Here is a 19,858-nt window from a genome sequence, read left to right as displayed (position 1 = left end):
GTTACCAATAGAAGAAGGCAGTAGAAAAGATAAGAACGATAATACTGTAGTAATACAGCCATAGTGCATGGGTAAATATCCTTAGGCATAAGACAGTGCTGTGGGAATGATGGCACGGGCGAAAAACTGTCTCTGTGTCTAGTTGTTATGGCATGCAATGCCCTATACTGTGTTTCCCTGAAAATACGACAGGGTCTTATTTTCTTTTTATCTACAAAATATGGCTTGGGCTTTATTAGGGGGGGAGGGTTTATTGCCGGGCGGCTGCTCTCTTCTGAGTCGGGTACAGCCTCATGGGCGAATGGCTGTGTTGCGCAGTCGCAGCAGCACAACACAACAGCCATGAAGTGACCACGCTTACGAGCAGCCACCCGGCAAACCCCCTCTGCAACCGGGCACAGCACCATTAACTGACCTAGGGGTATCGCCAAGCCACGTGAGCGCCTGTTCACTGCCGCCCAGTTCCTGTGGCTTGGCGCATTTCAAATGCCAGTGAATGACGCTCTGCATGGCTGGAGAGGGGGGGCTCACTCATCTCCCAGCCTCACGATGCATGGCCCAGCTCTCATAACGGAGCCAGGGCACCTCCACCGCCACCATCCCAGCCTGGCTTTTTCTGCGGCTTCCAACCCGAGTCTTTCGGGACTGGCCGCTCTGGGCACATGCTCTATGATTGTACGCTCTGCAGGCAGCTGGCCCACAACCATAGAGCGTGTGCCCAGAGCAGCCACTGCCGAAAGACTCACGTTGGAAGCCGCGGAAAAAGCCAGGCTGGGATGGCGGCGGAGGTGCCCTGGCAACCTCACTCTTCAGTTGGGCACAGTGCTGCTCACCAACCTAGCGGTATCCCGAAGGCACCCAGCACTGCGATCACCTTTGCCTCCCCCCCAGGTTCCCACAGCTTGGCACCTTCAAGATACTGCTAGGTTGGTGAGCGGCGCTCTGCCTGGACCGAAGTGGGGGGTTGTCCAGGGGGCTTATAGATGGAAGGGGCTTATATTTTTGCCCACCAGAAAAATGTGGCATGGCTGTATTATGAGGACATGTTGTATTTTTGGGGAGACACAGTAGCTGCGTCCTGGGAGATGGTCTGTGTGTGTTGAAACAGTTTACAGGATGTGAGATGTTTGACTTTTTCAATGTATGTCAAATGTAATTATTTGATCTTCATTTCAAGAATATTGGCAGATGAGATATAATAAACACGTAGAAAAAGTAAACAGACACCTATATTTTATCACTACCTCAAATACTTAAAATTGTATGTATGTATGTATGTATGTATGTATGTATGTATATGAGAAACCTCAGTCTTTTAGTTTGAATTACACTTTGTTGTTGAAGTGTATAGTATCACCATCCCTAGATCAAAATAGCTCTCTGAGATCTTCTGAAAGAAGGTTATAGATGCCTTTTGAGTCTGGGAAGGGATTTAAAAAAAATATCCTTTAAGTTGTGCTCTATTTATGCAAGCATCCATAACAGTTTCTTAACAGAACATAGACGTATTTGCCCATTGCCTCTTTCCAAAACATTTTTAACTTCTCAGTTTAGCCTACAGATCTAGTATTTCTGTAGTCTCCCATCAAAAAGCTACTCAGCCCTGTTTAGTTGTTTGAGATCAGCCAAGGTCACCAAGGTGCTGGTCTGTATAGCTGATTCAAGAAAAATATGGCTTAAAGAGCTTATCTTCAGGCTAAACTGAGTTCAGCTGTTTCCTTTAAAATAATAAGATTTAAATTACAATATGCTTTCCAGTCTACCACAGCAGATTTAGAAAGAGTGTGAAAGAATTGTACTGAAGTAGCAACATCCATCCTTTTAATAATATCTCCCCTGCTAGGTACAATCCTGGTGTCACTGGATCTTTAGTTCTGCACTCCAAATCTGTATTCCAAACAATTTAGATTTTCCACAAAGAAACTGAAGATACTCACAATTTCATTTTTAGTAGATCTCAAATGATACCAAAGTTTATCCAGACTACAGAAATCATGTATATCTTTACAGCTGTGGCAAAATAATGGCCCTCTAAATCATTAGCTATGGAAATCTGTTAATCATTTTGTCATAGTCTCATCACAAGCTAATAGTTTGAGCCAAATTTGAAGCATAGACTTAAAATATTTAATGGATGTGATTAAAGGAGCACAAAACAATTACTGTGTTTCCCCCAAAATAAGACAGGGTCTTATTTCCCCCCCCCGAAATAAGTGCTTGGCCTTATTTTTGGGGAGGTCTTATTATTTTTGAGGTGCAGGAGGCGGTGAGCATGGTCACCTCATGGCTGCTGCTGTGTTGCAATATTTTTGGGGAGGGCTTATTTTAGTGCATGCGCTTCAAAGCCCAATTGGGTTTATTATCCTGGGAGGTCTTATTTTCAGGGAAACAGGGTAGAGGGGTAAATATTAATGAAATATTTTCTGATTAACTTCCACAGATCTTCAAATATACATGAGCTAAAAATAAAACACAGAGACTTTAGGTATTTATACAATATAACAGAATTTGACTAAAATGAAATATATATTCTGATTTAAGATATGATTATCTGGGATTATATATACAGAAAAGCACCAAATGTGACTTCAAAATGTCTAAAGGACCAGGCACATGTTATTTTTATCTTTTATTACAACTGCCTCTCCATACATACTACCTCCTTAGTCTTCAAAACTAAATAGATTCATTTGAGAAATAACATTAAAACTTCTAATCTCAACTTCCCAGTAAGGAGAATTACAGCAGGTAATCATACTTCCCCCATTATCTTAGCTTTCAGTTTCTTATTTCATCATCCCTCATAATTAGCTACAAAAAAAAACCTAAACAGGGCAAGAATAGGTTTCAATTATAAAGGTGCAAGGTAACATTAATGAGCTTACATTTGCACACCTGGATTGTGGGTCATTAATTCACTGGAAACAGCAACTTGCACACTTCAACTGACAAGTGAAAGGATAATTCATCCTTTCACTTTAAAATGTTCACATTTCTTGCAATCAAGAACAATGCTTATACCAACGCAAGTAATTTCTTCAACTTTTTTTAATTTGCTGCCCAAACCGATAATCTGATATGATAGCTGCAATGTATACTCTATCATTTAATCAATATTAAATGTAATGACTTCCATAAGCAGCAACAAGCCAACAAACAGAAAGCAGTCAGATGTCAGCTGAGGCCAAGTTGAAAATAAAAGTGAGCTAGTATGCTCTTTTTAGCATAGCTCCTGAATTCCCACCTCCTCACCATAAGCTAACTTTGCTGACAGAACCATATTAGGAAGTCTTTCCATAGTGAACAAAACTTATTTACAAACTCATCACAGAAACAACAGATCCATCAGATTATTCCAGAATAAGAAACCAAACACAAATACAAAATCTTAACAGTTATTCCTTCAAACAAATATCCAAGGTAATTTGTTTCAGGGAGCTAACTCAGAACCAAAAGTTTTACTTTTTACAATTACTGGCAACACTTTCCTGATAAAAGCCTGTTGATATATTTTCATCAGAAAAATATTCAGTCTGTTCCTTTGAATATTTTCTCCAGAGAATATGTATATACAATTTAAGCAACTTGCTGAAAGATCCAGAAATTAAAAATCTGAACTGCTATAGAGGATCGGTGATATTATGCATAACTCTAAGTAGTGATGTATATTATAAAGACATCTTGTTGTTGATAAATAGTTTTAATAAGGAAGTAATGTAAGATTGGTATATATATATATGAAGTATTTAGAATACTTTGTTTAAAAATGAAGGAATAACATTTTTGTTTGAATGTATGATGTACAAGGACAACAATGAACATAAGCATACCGTATATACTCGAGTATAGGCCGACCCGAATATAAGCCGAGGCACCTAATTTTACCACAAAAAAACTGGAAAAGTTATTGACTCGAGTATAAGCCTAGGGTGGGAAATGCAGCAGCTACCGGTAAATTTCAAAAATAAAAATAGATACCAATAATGTTTTTGAATATTTATTTCAAAGAAAAACAGTAAACTAGCGGTGTATTCAATGAAATACTTCACTCACCTCATGATGCTGATGTCCCGCTGTGATGATGATGTCCCGTGCAGCCGCGGGAGCGATGTCCCGCCTCCTATGACACACGGCACAGTGATTCCTATCATTGGATCACTGTACCAGAGGAGGTGGGACATCGCTATGTGGCTGCTTGCCATAACAAGGAGGAGGTGGGACATCGTTGCAGAGCGGCAGGAGGGGGAGGAAGGGGAATCGTAAGACAGCCCTGCATTACATTAGAACGTGAGGAGGGGGGATGGTGCGGTGTGCGCTGCACGGCAAACTGACACAGAGGGAGGGGAAACTCACAGGGGCACTGGGCCATTCACGAGTGTCACCCAATGGCATGGCCCCGCCCCTTTTTCTCCTCCATTTCGGGCAAATTTTTCACTGACTCGAGTATAAGCCGAGGCGGCTTTTTTCAGCCCAAAAAGTGGGCTGAAAAACTAGGCTTATACTCGAGTATATACAGTACTTGATGGATGATTGGCGGGATTATGCATAATTGAAAGAGTAGTGATGTATAAACATAAACAGTTGGTAATTTCTTTTACACTGTAAAAATATTCAGAATGAGATAAGTGATTACATAAAGGTATATTGTTATTAAATAGACAATCAAGAATGCAAGGGAATTAGGTTCGTTGAAAAGAAAGAAATATTAATTGTAATTGAATATATGTTGTACAATGAAAGTGAGGTACATTAGACGGAAAATCTGTGATTGTATATGTAATTGAAAATATAGATGTACAAACGCTTGTAAACCAAACGACATGCTGTATGTAATGGATGAGAATTTTTTTATGTTGTCTTTTATGTTTAAAAATAAAAAAAATCTGAACTGCCCCATGATAGACTTACAATGAAATTATTGCTTTGCATTATTAGTTTGCATTAACTATCCAAATTTGCATGCTATGTCAGCCAACAGGCACTACAATTTCAGAATTCTGTGGTTAGTCTTTCCCCTTGTAAGGAGTTTAGTGCCACTGTATTTCATGAATCAGAGGAAAAAGTATATAGATAGTCCTCGACTTACGACCACAACTGAGCCCAAAATTTTTGTTGCTAAGTGAGACATTTGTTAAGTGAGTTTTCTTGGCAACCTTTCTGTGGCAACCTTTCTTGCTGCAGTTGTTAAGTGAATCTGCAGTTGTTAAATTAGTATCCCATTTGTTGGTTGAATCTGGCTTACCCATTGACTTTGCTTGTCAGTAGCTGGCAAAAGGTGATCACATGACTCATGGACGCTGCAACCATCATAAATACGAGTTGCCATAAACATGAGTCTAAATTTTGATCATGTGGCCATGGGAATGGTCACGTGAAAAGTGATCATGTTACTTTTTTCAATGCTGTTGTAACTTCAGACAGTCACTAAATGACCTATTGTAAGTCAAGAACTACTTGAATTGTCTGATAGGGGGGGGGGAGTAAAGTTTAAGTTCCCATTCAGCCACAAAACTCACTAGATATTCTTGGGCAAATTTGGGTTAATAAAAAGTTAAATGAATTTACAACTTAAGATTTGATTTATTTTAAAAACACATATATTACATTTTGAAATACTAAGAATATGCCGATGTAATAACATTACACTCTGTCAAATTAAACTGCAACACAAAAAAATTTAAATTGGAAAAACTTAATAGAGAGAGAGTAATTGGTTAAGATATGAAAAAATGGAATTATTTGTCAATGTGCAATGCAGCCAATCCCAGAGGACTTCTGGGTGGTATACAGTAGCACACAAAATAGAATCTAAATGTATTTTGCCCTATCCAGATGTATAAACCCTCTAGATCTGTGATTGCGAACCTATTGCAGGTGTGCCACAGGTGGCATGTGGAACCATATCGGTGAGCACATGAGCTCAGCTCTGGCGCGCACATGATTTTGCGGCCTTCTGAGCCCACCAGAAGTCAGGAAACAGGCTGTTTTCAGCCTCCGGTGGGCCTCCTGGCATGGAGGCAGTTTTCACCCTCCTCGGGCGCCTATAAAGAATCTGGAGCCTGGGGAGGGTGAAAAATGGGTCTACCGTGCCATTGCGTGCCAAAAGCAGGGGAGCACGGGGGGAGGTTGTGTGCATGCATGGGGGGGGGGGGAAGGCACATAGAATTATGAGTGTGGCTGTGCCCATAGACAACTCCACCTATGCTCCCCCATGCTTTTGGCACGTGATGGCAAAAAGGTTCGCCATCACTGCTCTTAATGCTGGTTCAACATCTTCAGTTTAGTGCACAACAGTAAGGTATCAAATATTAGCCCTATACTTACAATGGCTTGCTCTTAAGCAAATAAACATCTCTCTTTAGTTTCATGAAGTTAATAAACAGCATGGGGGGAAACAAAGAGCCCTATATGACTCCTTATTGGAACTCCCATGGAGTCAAGCTCTTTCTTCCATAACATTTGACTGGAATTACACACTTAAGTAAGACGGAAGTATGCCCTCTACTCCCAAAGTTTATAGGTAATTTAAAACAATGCCACAGTTGATAGTATTTATATGGTATGCTATGAGGAACTGGCCCTGGGAGATTAAGAGGAAGAGCTGCAGATTAGACAATGTTTAGATAAGAGGCAGATGATCCCACAGAAGGTATAGGGGTGTGGCAAATATTTCAGAAAGGACCTTCCTTAGTTTCTTGAATTCCAAAAGCAGGGGTGGGTGGGTGAGAGACATGCTTTCAGACTTGCAACATTCTATTAATACCATATCACTTTACAATAAAGATGGAACTAGTACTTTTCAAATTGGACACCCCTTCATTTCGGGTTCTCTGAAGCTGAGGCCCAACCACCTCCTCTAAAATGGGAAGGCTGCAGACTTTATGAACATTGTCCAAGGAGAATCTTGAGAAGGGGGCATATCACCACCTCTTTCACAGAGGGATTGCCTTCTTTCTCAGAGAGGCAATTACCACCACATAGCTCCAACCACACACTCCCTTTTCTAGCAACATGATCAACCAGGAAATACAAGAATCGCACAACTGCTAGTGTCCCAGGGATATATGATTGCCATTTGGGACCTTTACTTCCAACTTCCAACAAGAACATTCAATGGGGAAGCCAGGAAAACTGTAAATAGCACTCATATGATACAGGATGCAAATTCTTTTCCTGTACAAATTCTAGTTCTCATGGCATTCATAGAATATACAGTATGAAAGAAAATAAGAATATAAATGAAAAAACTAGTTTCTAAAATGTTAAAGTGCTTCCAAAGTTTTTGTATATTAGGAAAACATTAAACAAAAGGAGGTAACCGTTAATGAGCTATTTTGATCCAATAAAAGTATCCTGTTTGCAAACTTTAGACTATGGAACAAGTACTCATAACCGTTTCCTGTTTTCATTCGCTCTCTGTGCTACAAAACAACATTGTATCATTAAAAACTGTACTTATTTTTGTCTATCTTATTTTGGAAAAATTGGACTCATTAGACACATATAATGTATGTTTAAAACATAAATCTTTCAACTCCTAGTAGAAAATATTGTCAGAGAGAATTAGCATTAGCTAATGATACACAACCATATGGCAAGTTTATCAAATCTAATTGTTGGCATTTTTGATTATAATGAATAGTAATTATTCACAAATTGTAGAAGATGTAGAAGCAGCAATGACTGGAGTTTTTTTGTACAATCTATTTTAAGTGTCTGCCCTTACCTCATTTGTATATGAAGAGTCTATTTTCAAATGCCCTGTACTTCTTTCAACATAAAAGTAATAATCAAAGTTTCAAAAAACTGAAAGTATATTAAAAGCTATTACTTAACATTTGGGCAAATGGAATTTTTTCAAACTCCAAAAATATTGACAAAGGAATATTTTATAGAAAGTCTTCTGATACCATTGATCAATTACAGTACATTACATATTCAGGGAAGGCTGCAATCAAAACATAATAAAAATTCCTTATCGCAATTATTTCCTAGCTAACAAATTGAGGTAGGGGAAGCAAAAGAACAAATATGAATACTCTTAAATTATTTTCAATTTAAGTGCCTAACAATCAAAACTTTAAGAAATGTTTAAAAAATAGCTTTTACCTTTTACCTCAGGAACATATTAGTCAGTATGATAACCTTGAAAGATGCACTTTGCCTTTCAGAGACACTGTTAAGATTTCCATTACAATAAGGAAGTCTCATGTATTCTGTGTCTATGTTTCAATAAGAATGGAATACAAATAGAAGCAAATACATGGTCATTTCAAATATTTTACAAGAAGTCTTTTTTTTAAAATGCATGGATTCAGCTTATAGTCACAATACAATTGCAATTCAACCTATTTTATTCATTTTATTTGTTAAATTTATATATTTTCCCCCACAAACGTTTATTTTATTTATCAAATTTTGAAACTGCTCATCTCCTCAGCCTCCAGCCTCAATTTTGCCAATACAATAACTTTATTGAACAGACTTCACTGAGAGGGTGAATTTGAACCTGGGTCTTCCAAGTTGTAATTCAACAACTTAACTACAATATAACATTGACTATTACTTCAAAAAAAAATTCCAATCTCAAGGGGAAAAAAATGTTGCGTTTAAACTATTCCTATATATGTCAAACACAGGTGGCCTAAATCACATTTTTGCCTTTTCAATTTTTAACTCTGTACTGCGTTATAAAATAAATATAAAATATTATTCACTCACAGCTAAAAATCAATGTGATTTTGTCCAAATCATCAAAACTATACCAACTCCCTCCATACTCATTTAAAACTACAATTCGTTATGCTTGGGGTTTTTTTCAAATCAAAATTTCCCCCCATAGGTAAATTATGCTTCTTGTGTTTTTCAAAAAGTCGGAATAACATCTCAGCAATTATAATACTTTGCTCCAGTTTACTGTAGATATCAAGGAGTTAGTTTCAAATATTAACCCTTGAATATGACGTCTGAGAGCTACTTTTTCTTTAAGTTGGAAAAGGAAGTCCAGAAGGAAAAGTCTCAACAATATTTGATTAGCCTTTGTTACCTGACTCAAATCATTCACACCCTCCACATACTTCACCATTTATGAGTTTCAAGGTTCAGGCGGTGAAAATAACAATTGCTTTTACCAGAACAGAATAAGGACAGATATTCTGCCTTATTGATATTTTATTAAACTTGTATCTCTTATTTCCACCAGGAATAGGCAAATAATGCCCTTCTGTCACCGCGCTGTTGTCGCGGCGGTGATGACGCGCGGTGATGGCGTCGCGGCTTTAGCGACGCGATTTAATCTCCGCTATTTTGCGTAGCGCGGTTTTGTCGTGCCACGCTTCAGGACTAAAGCATCAAAATGTAGCTACTATCCTTCAAGACATCATTAATAACCTTGTCAATGTATAATTAAACTTTACAGGCTGAAAACCTATGTTTAAACAAAAAGCACATCCTCTTTAGTTAAAAATACAGGGTTGGAGTATCCAATCTAAATATCCATTACAAAAGAGGGGAAAGGCAATTTTTGCTGATTTCCCCTTCTGAGGATCAGCCCCAAGAAACTGTGGGACACTTTAGTATGGGAATCAGGGTAGACACTTAAAGATGAAATAGACTGAAATAATATCACCACTCATTTTCTCCAGTGGAAATCCTAGTGATAAACTCTTTCATGGTGGAATGCTATAAACTTACAATAGTGCTATAAAACTTCACTCTCTAAAAAGAATTTAAAAATTTGAATTACAATGATAGAAAGGATCCTGCCAAGTACAGCCTTGTTACACAAGTTTCAGATTAACAGGAAGACTAAAAAAAAAAAGCATAAGGAAGCGACTTGGCAAGACTTAAGAGTTACTGAGAAATTGAACAACTATTTCCACATTTTGCTTTTTCCCAGTTATGACCAATATTTGATGCAATACTGTTATTCAGAAATCCCCAAATAAACATTTCACAAAAAAAAAGGAAACGTAAATCATATTAAAGAACCTTTCTGTAGAAGATCTCCTACTCCCAAATTTCATGTTCAGTCAAGCAAATTTTCCCAACCCAGGAATTGACAGTGAGAATAGTTGTACTGTACAAGGAACATAATAACAGGAAATATCCCAAGTTTGTTTCCATCTTCACCATTAAGAATATGGCAAAGACCAAAATGTATTAAATTGATAGTATATGTTCTTCATAACTATCAACTATGAGCATACAAAACAAGTAAGTATCCAGACATTTTGCTTTACCTGCTCGACAATCAAGTTTAAAACTTAAGATGCCCTAAATTTGCCGTAATCATGTTTAAAACTCATTTGCACTAAACCTCTATTAAACAACTATTTTGAATGAATTACAAAGTTCCAAAACCATTGCTTTTTTTAAACTTCAAATTTGTCACTAATTTCTGTACTGAAGAGGTAAGAAGTAAGAGTGCTCTTGCTAACAGGACATGATGCATGTATGCTAGCTAATCTTTCAACTCAAGTAAATCCTCAGAGACATGCAAATACAGAAAATCCCAGGCAACCATTTAGTCTTTGACATAAACTGATTTGGTTAAATATCTAAATCATGTAGAAACTTTAACAGATACTGTAAATTCAATACAAAATAGCATGAATATATCCGTATTAATATATGTTAAATTTATACTATAGGAATACCATAGATATTCATTTACTTACATATACCAAAACTATTTTTAGAAGTGACTTGATAGAACACAATACAGAAATATGTTTTTTTAAAACCAAATAATGAGAATGTAAGCCACTATGAAAGAAATCATCAACACGCTACAACTAATAAGATTGTTGGGAATTAAACATCAACTTCTAGGCTTTAATCTTACTTCTTTCCCTTATCTTAAAGTAGAATAATTACAAGGAATAAATTAAAGCAATGAGATGTAGAGTAATACTGTAAGTTTAATGATCGATATAACACTATAAATGATGACAGTACTATTTAGAACAGAAAGTACAATTGCTTACGATTAAATGTTCAAACGTACTGTATCCAAGAGATATCACCATTTGATAGCATCAGGTTTTCACTTGCATGTTTTGAAAATATGGATGAAAAACAGGCTTTTCAATGTGAAGTCTGAGTAAGCAAATGCAACCTTTATACATATTTACATAAAAGTCTGACTCAGAATTGCAATTTAAGCACATTAGAATATATTCTATTGCTACAGGTTGACATTCATGTCAAACAAGGTCAGTATCAGATCTACTGTTTGTTTCTGTTCTAGTAACCAACTACCTTGATACAATTATCAAGTCTTACATAAAGCTTCTCAGAAAAGGCTGTTATGGAAATTGATTTCTTCCTAGCTTTATTAATCCAATAACAGACTTACTTCCTCCCCCCACACCTTCTTTTATCTTTCCGGGCTAATTACAAAACCGAAACTGCATATGAATTACCTTTAGAATTTCGTTAAAAGCCTAGATATTTTTGCAGCCTCATAAAACAAAGATGTTATCAGGAAATTTTCTCTTTAAAAACAACAAATGGAGCCACAGGAAGCCCACATTTACTAAAACATCACCTAAGCAAGCTGCAGATTGAGACACAAAGAAACCGAAAGGCACTCCACCCTCTCCGAGTATATTTCATATAATACTTGTTTTGTGAAGTCAGCCAGCCTAAGATTTTCCCCTTTAGCCATAGCCCAGCGGAACAGCTACAAGAGCGTGAATTCATCTCCGTTTCAGAATCTCCCTGGTTGACGTAGACCGTCCTCCAGGAAGTGCTCCAAATCTGGTTTTTCCACGCAGGGTTTCGTCCAGACAAGTTTCCAAGTTTCCCAGGCAAGGAGGGGGGGGGGGATTTCCACCACCTCCCCGGTCTCCCTTTTAAGAAAACGGGAAGGAAACTGCGGCCCGTTTTCCACTGCGGACAACCCCCAGACACCCCCCCCCCCAAACGCAGGCAGGGATTCACATATGTTGACCTTCACCTCGACTCTCCAATCCACCCTTGACCTTTGCAAGGCATCGTCCGCTGCATCTGCTGAAAGGGAAGCCCTCCAGCAGTCTCGCCCTCCCCCAGGCTCTGGAAAGCAGGTGCGAGCGCCTGGCAAGGGAGCAGCCGAGCAACTCTTGACTGTGGCGCCCAACAGCCGCCTTCCGCGCTGTCTGTCTTAACGCCCGTTCGGGTAACAAAGAGCCAGGAACCGAAGCGGGGAGAGAGAGAGGGAGGCGCCTTCCACCCCCGCCGCCGAGACACTCCTCCTCCTCACACGCCAGTCGCCACCGAGCTACTCACCCAGCGGCCGCGGCAATTCGGCTGCTTCAGACCCGGGCAGCTGCTTCCCCAATTCTACGGAACCGGGAGCCCCGGTTACTGCAAGAGGCCTGCGTGCCCTTGGCTGCCCGGCGCTGGGAACGGCGGGGGGAGGGGAGCGGAGCCGTCTCCTCCTGCCGCAGGGGCTCGCGGCGGCCGCTGCAACCAACATTCACGGCAAGGAGATTCGCCCCCGCGCGACGAAGGGGGAGGCCCGGCCACGGAACGTCCCGCGTTGCGCCCGAAAACCCCGCGCGCGAGAAGGCACCGGTCGCTCGCGCTGCTGCTGCCGCCGCCTGCTTTGCCCTCCTACTCCCTTCAACTCTGCTGCTCCGGCTTTCTCCGGTGCCAGAAGCAACAGCCTGGGCTCCGACTTGACTCCGCCCCACTCTGTAGCGCGAGCGGGGCCTCACGCGCCGGGCCTGCCGAGGAGGAGGAGGTGGGGGGGAAGGAGGCGGCCCTTAGCGCGCGTGGGTTTAAAGGGCCGGTGAGTGGCGAGCGAAAGGCCGAAATGAGAGGCTGGAAAGGAAAGGGGGCGGAGGGAAGCCGTGGCTGAGGCGGGGCCGCTCCAACTAAGCCAGAGCCTCGCTGCACGTGGACTGCCAGCGTTGCTGCACTCTGCCCCCCCCCCCGCGCGCCCTCTGCCTGCCACCGAGTAGGGAGATCCCCACGGCCGCTGTGGGTAAAGGAGGGAGCAGGTTTGCTTGACGCGTATCCAGGATAAACCAAAGAAAGCGGCATTTTCTACTCGGCCCCGTTTTGCATTCCTTTTACTTTTGGGACGTCCTCATAAAACATTCCTCCTCCCTTCTCTCGTCCAAGGTAAGCAAAACTTGGGAGATGCCCTTTACGTGGGTCTGCATCGACCCAGGAGAGGTGCTTCTCAATGCAAAATAGCGTGGTGCGTAGGGACAAGCTGACAGCCCAAACTTGGTTTTGAAATCTTCCCGAGGATTTATCCTATCCTTTTAATTCCGGCCCTGTCCCCCCCCCCCCCATCGCTTTCATTCCGCGATAAAAATTCCCCTTTGCGAGATAGAAAACTTTCTTTGGTGTACAGGACTTTCTAGATCAGTTTAAAAAAAAACTTGTTGCAGCAAAAGCAAAATTGGATTTGGGCCACTCTAGTTGTTTAGTCTTTCGTCTGCCAAAAAATCTGCTTATTTTTCATTCAGGCCTAACTCATATTGAATTGTTTTCAAGTAGAAGTGAGTGTAAAACAGAAATTCAGGTTTTATTCCAAACCTGGAATAATCCATTGGAAGGAGTTCCATTTCTGTTTTGATTAACAGACTTCATCCTGTTCCAGTTTTTGGTTGAACAAGATAGTGTTAGAGCCCCTCCCAGTGGCATCCACTGCAAGTAATTAGGAAACCAAGGTGATGTGTGACGATGATGTCATGATAGAGAGATGCCTCCATTATATATACCTTCTGACAGGTATGCAAGTTGTTGAAGATGATAAGCACATTTTGTCATATTGCCCCCTTCCTGTTTCAATAGAGGTCCATAAGCCCTCCTCTTATCTTTATCTGCCAAAAACAGCCATTTGGATAAGAAGGGGAGGCCTACTCTTCAAAATCAGTAGAAATAATTTTGTTTACTAACTTTGTACTTTTCCAGACAATGAAGATGAACATGAATTTTCCAAACTCTTTGTAAAATATGGGGAAGGAATGTTTTAGTGATGAATATCTATGGAGATTCTCAGTCAACCAGGTCATGGTTGTCCCAAAAGTGCTTGTTCAAGAGGCAACGGGACTTTCTGGTTTTTCTTTCTATGAAGTTGCTTCTCATCCCAGAAGCTTCTTCAGCTCTCTCTCAGTTTTAGTGATGAACTACACTATTTTCTGGGTTTGTTAGCATAGCCAGCAAGTTATTCTGTCCAGCTCACAGGATCACAATAAGACTCACCTCTTGCCTGATACTGGCCACATGCCTGATTCCTTTGGCTCCCTGCATTATTCCTGAAGAGATAGACTCCGCTCCCCATTTATCCTTTCCCATATTCTGTTGTCATAAAATCTGTCTGTGTACTTTGAGTTAGGATGAACTTCCTTTCACTGATCTCAATGGGAAGACAATTTCTGGTGTCACGTGGGCTCTAGTTATGCTACCACAACAGTATGATCTTTGATTAGACCACGTGACATATTATGACTTTCCCCCCTTTGTTAAACTGGGGGTGGGCATGGCCAGCATGTGACACATCTGGCCCGCGCGCCACAAGTTTGACACCCCTGGATTAGAGGGATATAAAATACTGCCTAAAGCATGTTCCTCCATGTGCCTCTCAAGTTCTGCCCCCAGCTCTACCCTGTTGTTGCCTGCCTCAATTGACAGAATGTTCCACCAGCATATTTCACTAATTGTCATGGTGCCCTATCTCAACTTCCATCTCATTCCTTCCCCTCCTAAAGTTTTTCAGCTGGCAAATCCTGAATAAATCCGAAACTTCAAAATCATAGTGAGCAGAGCCTTTTCAGCTTGTGATAATTTCAACATAGTAAATCCTACAAATATTAGATGTGATTTCAGCCTCCTAAAAAAAAGTATCATAAGATGTGATAGAAATCAGAATGCAGAACAATGTTCTGATGGTTTAATTTTTGTAGACAATTTGTAAAAAAAAAAAAAAAGAAAACTAGCCATTATTAAGAGAAGCTATGACACACTGCATCCCTTATTGTACAATTCTTGTTTGTCAACATTGAGTAAATGCCTACCATGTAAAAGAATCAGCTGGTAACCAAGTTCTTTCTGTAACCACAACCACCAAACAAGTTTATTTTTAGCAGCGTGGGCAAAAGATGCAAATATTTCTTACCTTTGTATATTTGCCTAAGATAGTATCTTTGAATGGCTTTAATTGCTTAAATGAAGGGTGAGTCCTACCAAGAAAACAAGGGCATTCATTTAAGAAAGCCACAACTGAATGATAGCATGGGAGATATTTTTTTCAACATTTTTGATGATTGGTTTTTCTCTCTTTCCTCAATTATAGTTATTATGAACCAGAAACCTAGCTCAAAACACAGTTCTGAAGAAATGGGGAATTATTGTTAGAACAGTACAAATAAGACATGTGTCATTACAAGCTAATTATATCTTTCAAGGTCAAAAAAAGTCTCCCCATTATATTATAGAGTCTGATTTTCTAAATGGGGGATTGTATTTAGATAGGGCTGTAGTACCAACCTTTCAGTAATCCATTCCTTTGACCAAACAGTAAGAGAAATAGATGGGACTGTGAGACATGTATACTGCCAGGAGGGGGGGGGGGGCAATGATCCAACCAATTCAGTAGGCTGTTTGCAATCATATCTCCTTCAGAAGAGCTTAGGTATATAAAGTGATAATTTCTGATCTTAGGGAAAGAGACCCAAAACACTCTTAAGAGAATTGGTACTCGTTCAACTACCCAGAACAAATTATATCAATGAAAACCCTGCTGTATTGTACAGGTAGTCCTCGACTTACAACCACAATTGAGACCAAAACTTCCATTGTTAAGCAAGACAGTTGTTAAATGAGATTTGCCCCATTTTATGACCTTTCTTGTCATAGTTGTTTAATGAATCACTGCAGTTGTTAGTAACACGCTTAAGTGAATCTGGCTTCCCCATTGACTTTGCTTATCAGAAAGTTGCAAAAGGTGATCACAGGACATTGCAACCATCATCAATACATGCCAGTTGCCAAGCATCCAATTTTTTTATCATGGGACCATGGAGATGCTGCAACAGTCATAAGTAATAGAAACAGTTAAAAGTCACTTTTAAATATTAAAGATTAATATTAAACATATGGTTGTAACTCAAGGACTACTTGTATAGTGTTTATTATTTAAGTTAATATTTCAGTCTTTACCAGGGAACTAAGGGGACACTATGGCTACAGAAGCTTTACTTTCATTCCCCAGACTGTCTCAAATCAGTAATTTGTAGTGTGGAGAAGGAAAAATATTAAATACAAGGAGAATAATTGAAATCAGTATTTGATCTCTGTAGATTAAAATAAATGAAATAAAAACTGTTTTTGTCTTCATTCAACCCTCCTCTTTGTCTTGTGACTCCACCTATTAACATGCTATTCCAAAGCCAAGCAAGGCCTTGGAAATAAATAAATTGTACAGAACCCTTATCTATCTTATCTACTCCAAGAATTGGCAATGGCCATTCCTAGCTTCTCTTTCATTCCTATTGGAAGTAATTAAAAATCTGATTTGAACATTTTATATGCAAAGCTCTATCACTGACCTGAAACCTTTCTCAACAGAGCCATAGAGTGTTATGTAGAACAGGGGTCTCCAACCTTGGCAACTTTAAGACCTGTGGATTTCAACTCCCAGGATTCCTCAGCTTTGCTGGCTGAGGAATTCTGGGAGTTGAAGTCACAGGGCTTAAAGTTGCCAAAGTTGGAGATCTCTAATGTAGAATACACTACACTTGAGAGACCGCCTCCTGCCGATTACCTCCCTACGACCAATTAGATCCCACAGATTAGGCCTCCTCCGAATACCCTCCGCTAGCCAATGTCGACTGTCGACCCCTGGGGGGGGGCTTCTCTGTCGCTGCTCCGGCCCTTTGGAACGATCTCCCCGTGGAGATTCGGACCCTTATCACCCTTCAGGCTTTCCGCAAAGCTATCAAGACCTGGCTGTTCCGGCAGGCCTGGGGCTGATGAGTTCCCAGCCCCACTTGAATCGTTGCGACTGTTGCGTTGTTTTTAATCTGTTTTTTGTGTTTGTTTTTGTCTTCGTTTGTTGTTGTATTCCCCCCCCCCCTTGTTTGTTAGCCGCCCTGAATCCCTCGGGAATAGGGCGGCATACAAGTGTAATAAACATTAAACATTAATACTTTGTTATTCATTTTCTAACTTTTGGAATACATTTCCTGACTGCAATTGAGAACATAAAAGGGGTTTGTGTGTTTGTATTTCAATCTGTATTTTGTTTAATCCTCCAAATTACTTTTTTATCATGGTAAATACACACATAATTCATAATGGCATTCTTAATTCCAGCAGTAATGCAAAAATTATAGTGAACCATTGGCTCACAGGAGCAAGGACAACCTAACAAGAAGTTGGATTTAGCATAGGACATATGACCAGTTACCCAGTGTTCTTACTCATCCACATCTCAACAGCCTCCAGGCATTGAGACAGAATTGCAATGGCATCACTTGGTTGGTCTAAGATAGAAATGTATAATTACCAGTAGGTATTATCAACATATTGATTATAGCCTTCTCATATTGATGTGTAATCTCCCCCAGTAATTTCATATAGATGTTTGGAGCAAAGAGAGGGTAGATGTCCCACAAGGAAAGGATCTTGGGCTTATGACTCCCCACACACCAGCCCCAGCTGGGACAAAGGAGAAGAATCCATTCCCAGTCTTCTCAGCTGGTCCAGAAAGTGCAGTTCTAGTTAGGAAGATTCATTCTAACAATTTTGTTGTTGAATATCCACAATCTTAAGAAATAAAGGTAAATCTGCTTCTGTTAAAAAGAAGGATTTTTCTTATTTTTCATGCTGGCAAGTGGTTTCCTAGGGTCTTGATTATAATCTGCATTTCATATGCATTTGGCAATCTTTTATACACCAGCTGCTTTCTGGGTTCCTCAAACAGCACCTGCAAACATAAATTTGTAACTCAATTGACAGCTGCAGGGCAGATGGGCGCATGGATGAATCTGGAATTGCTACCATTTTCCTAGCAGAGTGTATCTTTAATATCAAAATAACAGATCTTTTACAGACAGTGTCCAGCAAGTAAGTGCCATTATGGAGAAACTTGCTGAATTTCAGCTTGTTAAAACTAAAGGGAAAATTAAGTTAGCTTGTTTTTCTGGAACGCTCTATAAATAATGTCTCTATTTATAAGAGCCAAGGTGGCGCAGTGGTTAAATGCAGCACTGCAGGCTACTGCTAGATCAGCAGGTCAGCGGTTCAAATCTCACCGGCTCAGGGTTGACTCAGCCTTCCATCCTTCCGAGGTGGGTAAAATGAGGACCCAGATTATTGGGGGCAATATGCTGACTCTCTGTAAACCGCTTAGAGAGGCCTGAAAGGCCTATGAAGCGGTATATAAGTCTACTGCTATTGCTATTGCTATAAAAATATACATGATACACAAAATGACACATTTTGTCTTGTATGGCCATACATAACAGAAGGCAGAATGGAGATGATCAATAAATAAAATAATGGAAGAAACTTGATGCATTTAACACAAGGATATGACTTCATTCTAATTAGGCCTAAGTGTTACCTATTGAAAATGGTTCCTATATAAACAGAGTCTGTACAGAGGCAGGAAACAGCTGTATTATCAGCTATACAATATGCAACAGGACAGGAAAGTAAAAGTTTAAATACAACAAAAGAGCCACATAGGATTTTGATCCTTTTTATCTTCTTTCTGCAGCAAATGTCATTCCCATGTTGATCCAGTTGGGGAGGTAGAGCAGGAGAAGTCCTCTAGCAAAGTGGATACTTTAGGAGAAGACTCGGAACACAAATAACTCTTATCATGTTTCCTAAATGAAAAGAAGCTGAAGGATGTGGCATTCTTGTGTCACCCGGAGTTCTTGTAACCGAAAATACCAGTAAAATCCATCACAGAGCTGTCCTGAAGAAGATCCAAGGAAATCCTGTGAAAAACAGATCCCTTCAGCCTGTGGGAGCTTGTAGAGTCTAATAGCTAATATCTTCCAAGACCTGGTTCCTATCCTCATAATTTTCTTACCCAAATCAATGTTTTGCAGAAGGACACCAACTTCTATAATTCCCAGTCAGTAAGGGCGGGAGGGGTTGCTCCTCTCAGCTGGGAGAAGGAGGACTGTTGCTTTTGAAAATAGTACCATTTGGTAGAGGTGGGAAAACTAAAGTTTAGAATACTTGCTCAAGTACTGGAATCCTTCAAACTCAGCTTTTCTCACCAGGATGCTGGTGAGTCAAGTTTTTGGCAATTAAGGCTGTACTTTTTAGTATTTTTTTTTCCAAGTCCCTTGGTGGGTCAATCCTAGGGCTGTGATGGTGAACATATTGCACGCATGCCAGAGACAGCATGCAGAGTCCTCTCTGATGGCATGTGAGCCGTCATCCTAGTTCAGCTCCACTGTGCATGCACATGCGCCTCCCGCCGGCCAGCTGGTCTTCGGGTCTCTGCCATGCATGCGCAGGAGGAGGGGTATGTGCGCATTACATTTTGGGGGTTTGGGAGCACGTGCACTGTGGGCACTCAGTCTGGAAAAGGTTAGCCATCACTGTCCTAGGGAGTCTAATGGGGAGGGCAGAGTATGAATTCCCCTTTTGTACAGGCATCAAGCATGGAAATTGTATATGTGTGTCTTTAGACTAAGTTTTACTTGGAAGATTGAGGGGAAAACAGTCTCTAATTATGCTTTTTGCCAACTGCTCCTTTCTACCTTTTGACAAGTGCGGTCATTAGGGAGCGTGGGAGTTACAGGCTTCAGATAAAGGAAGTAGGCCCTGAATTTATAAAGAAAAGCTTTCACAGATGCTTTTGTTCCTGATTGTTGTTCTTTCTCACTCATCTACT

The 19,858-nt window shown here is 40.2% G+C and overlaps 1 protein-coding gene across 2 annotated transcripts in view; it reads right to left on the bottom strand.

Annotated features, from left to right (window-relative positions):
* The window catches only part of SUSD6 (sushi domain containing 6), a 56,937-nt gene extending 44,163 nt beyond the window's left edge, over positions 1-12,774 (bottom strand). The window contains exon 1 of one of the 2 annotated variants that reach the window (XM_032227941.1): positions 12,271-12,774. The gene's annotated coding sequence lies outside the window, so the exon portion shown is untranslated. Of the gene's footprint in view, positions 1-11,962; positions 12,137-12,270 lie in introns of those variants that run through there. The other variant, XM_032227950.1, reaches the window with a different exon arrangement.
* Positions 12,775-19,858: the final 7,084 nt, after the last annotated feature.

Source organism: Thamnophis elegans, chromosome 1, assembly GCF_009769535.1.
Source record: "Thamnophis elegans isolate rThaEle1 chromosome 1, rThaEle1.pri, whole genome shotgun sequence".
In the NCBI taxonomy this organism is placed as follows: Eukaryota; Metazoa; Chordata; class Lepidosauria; order Squamata; family Colubridae; genus Thamnophis; species Thamnophis elegans.
This window is presented reverse-complemented; position numbering and strand designations above follow the sequence as displayed.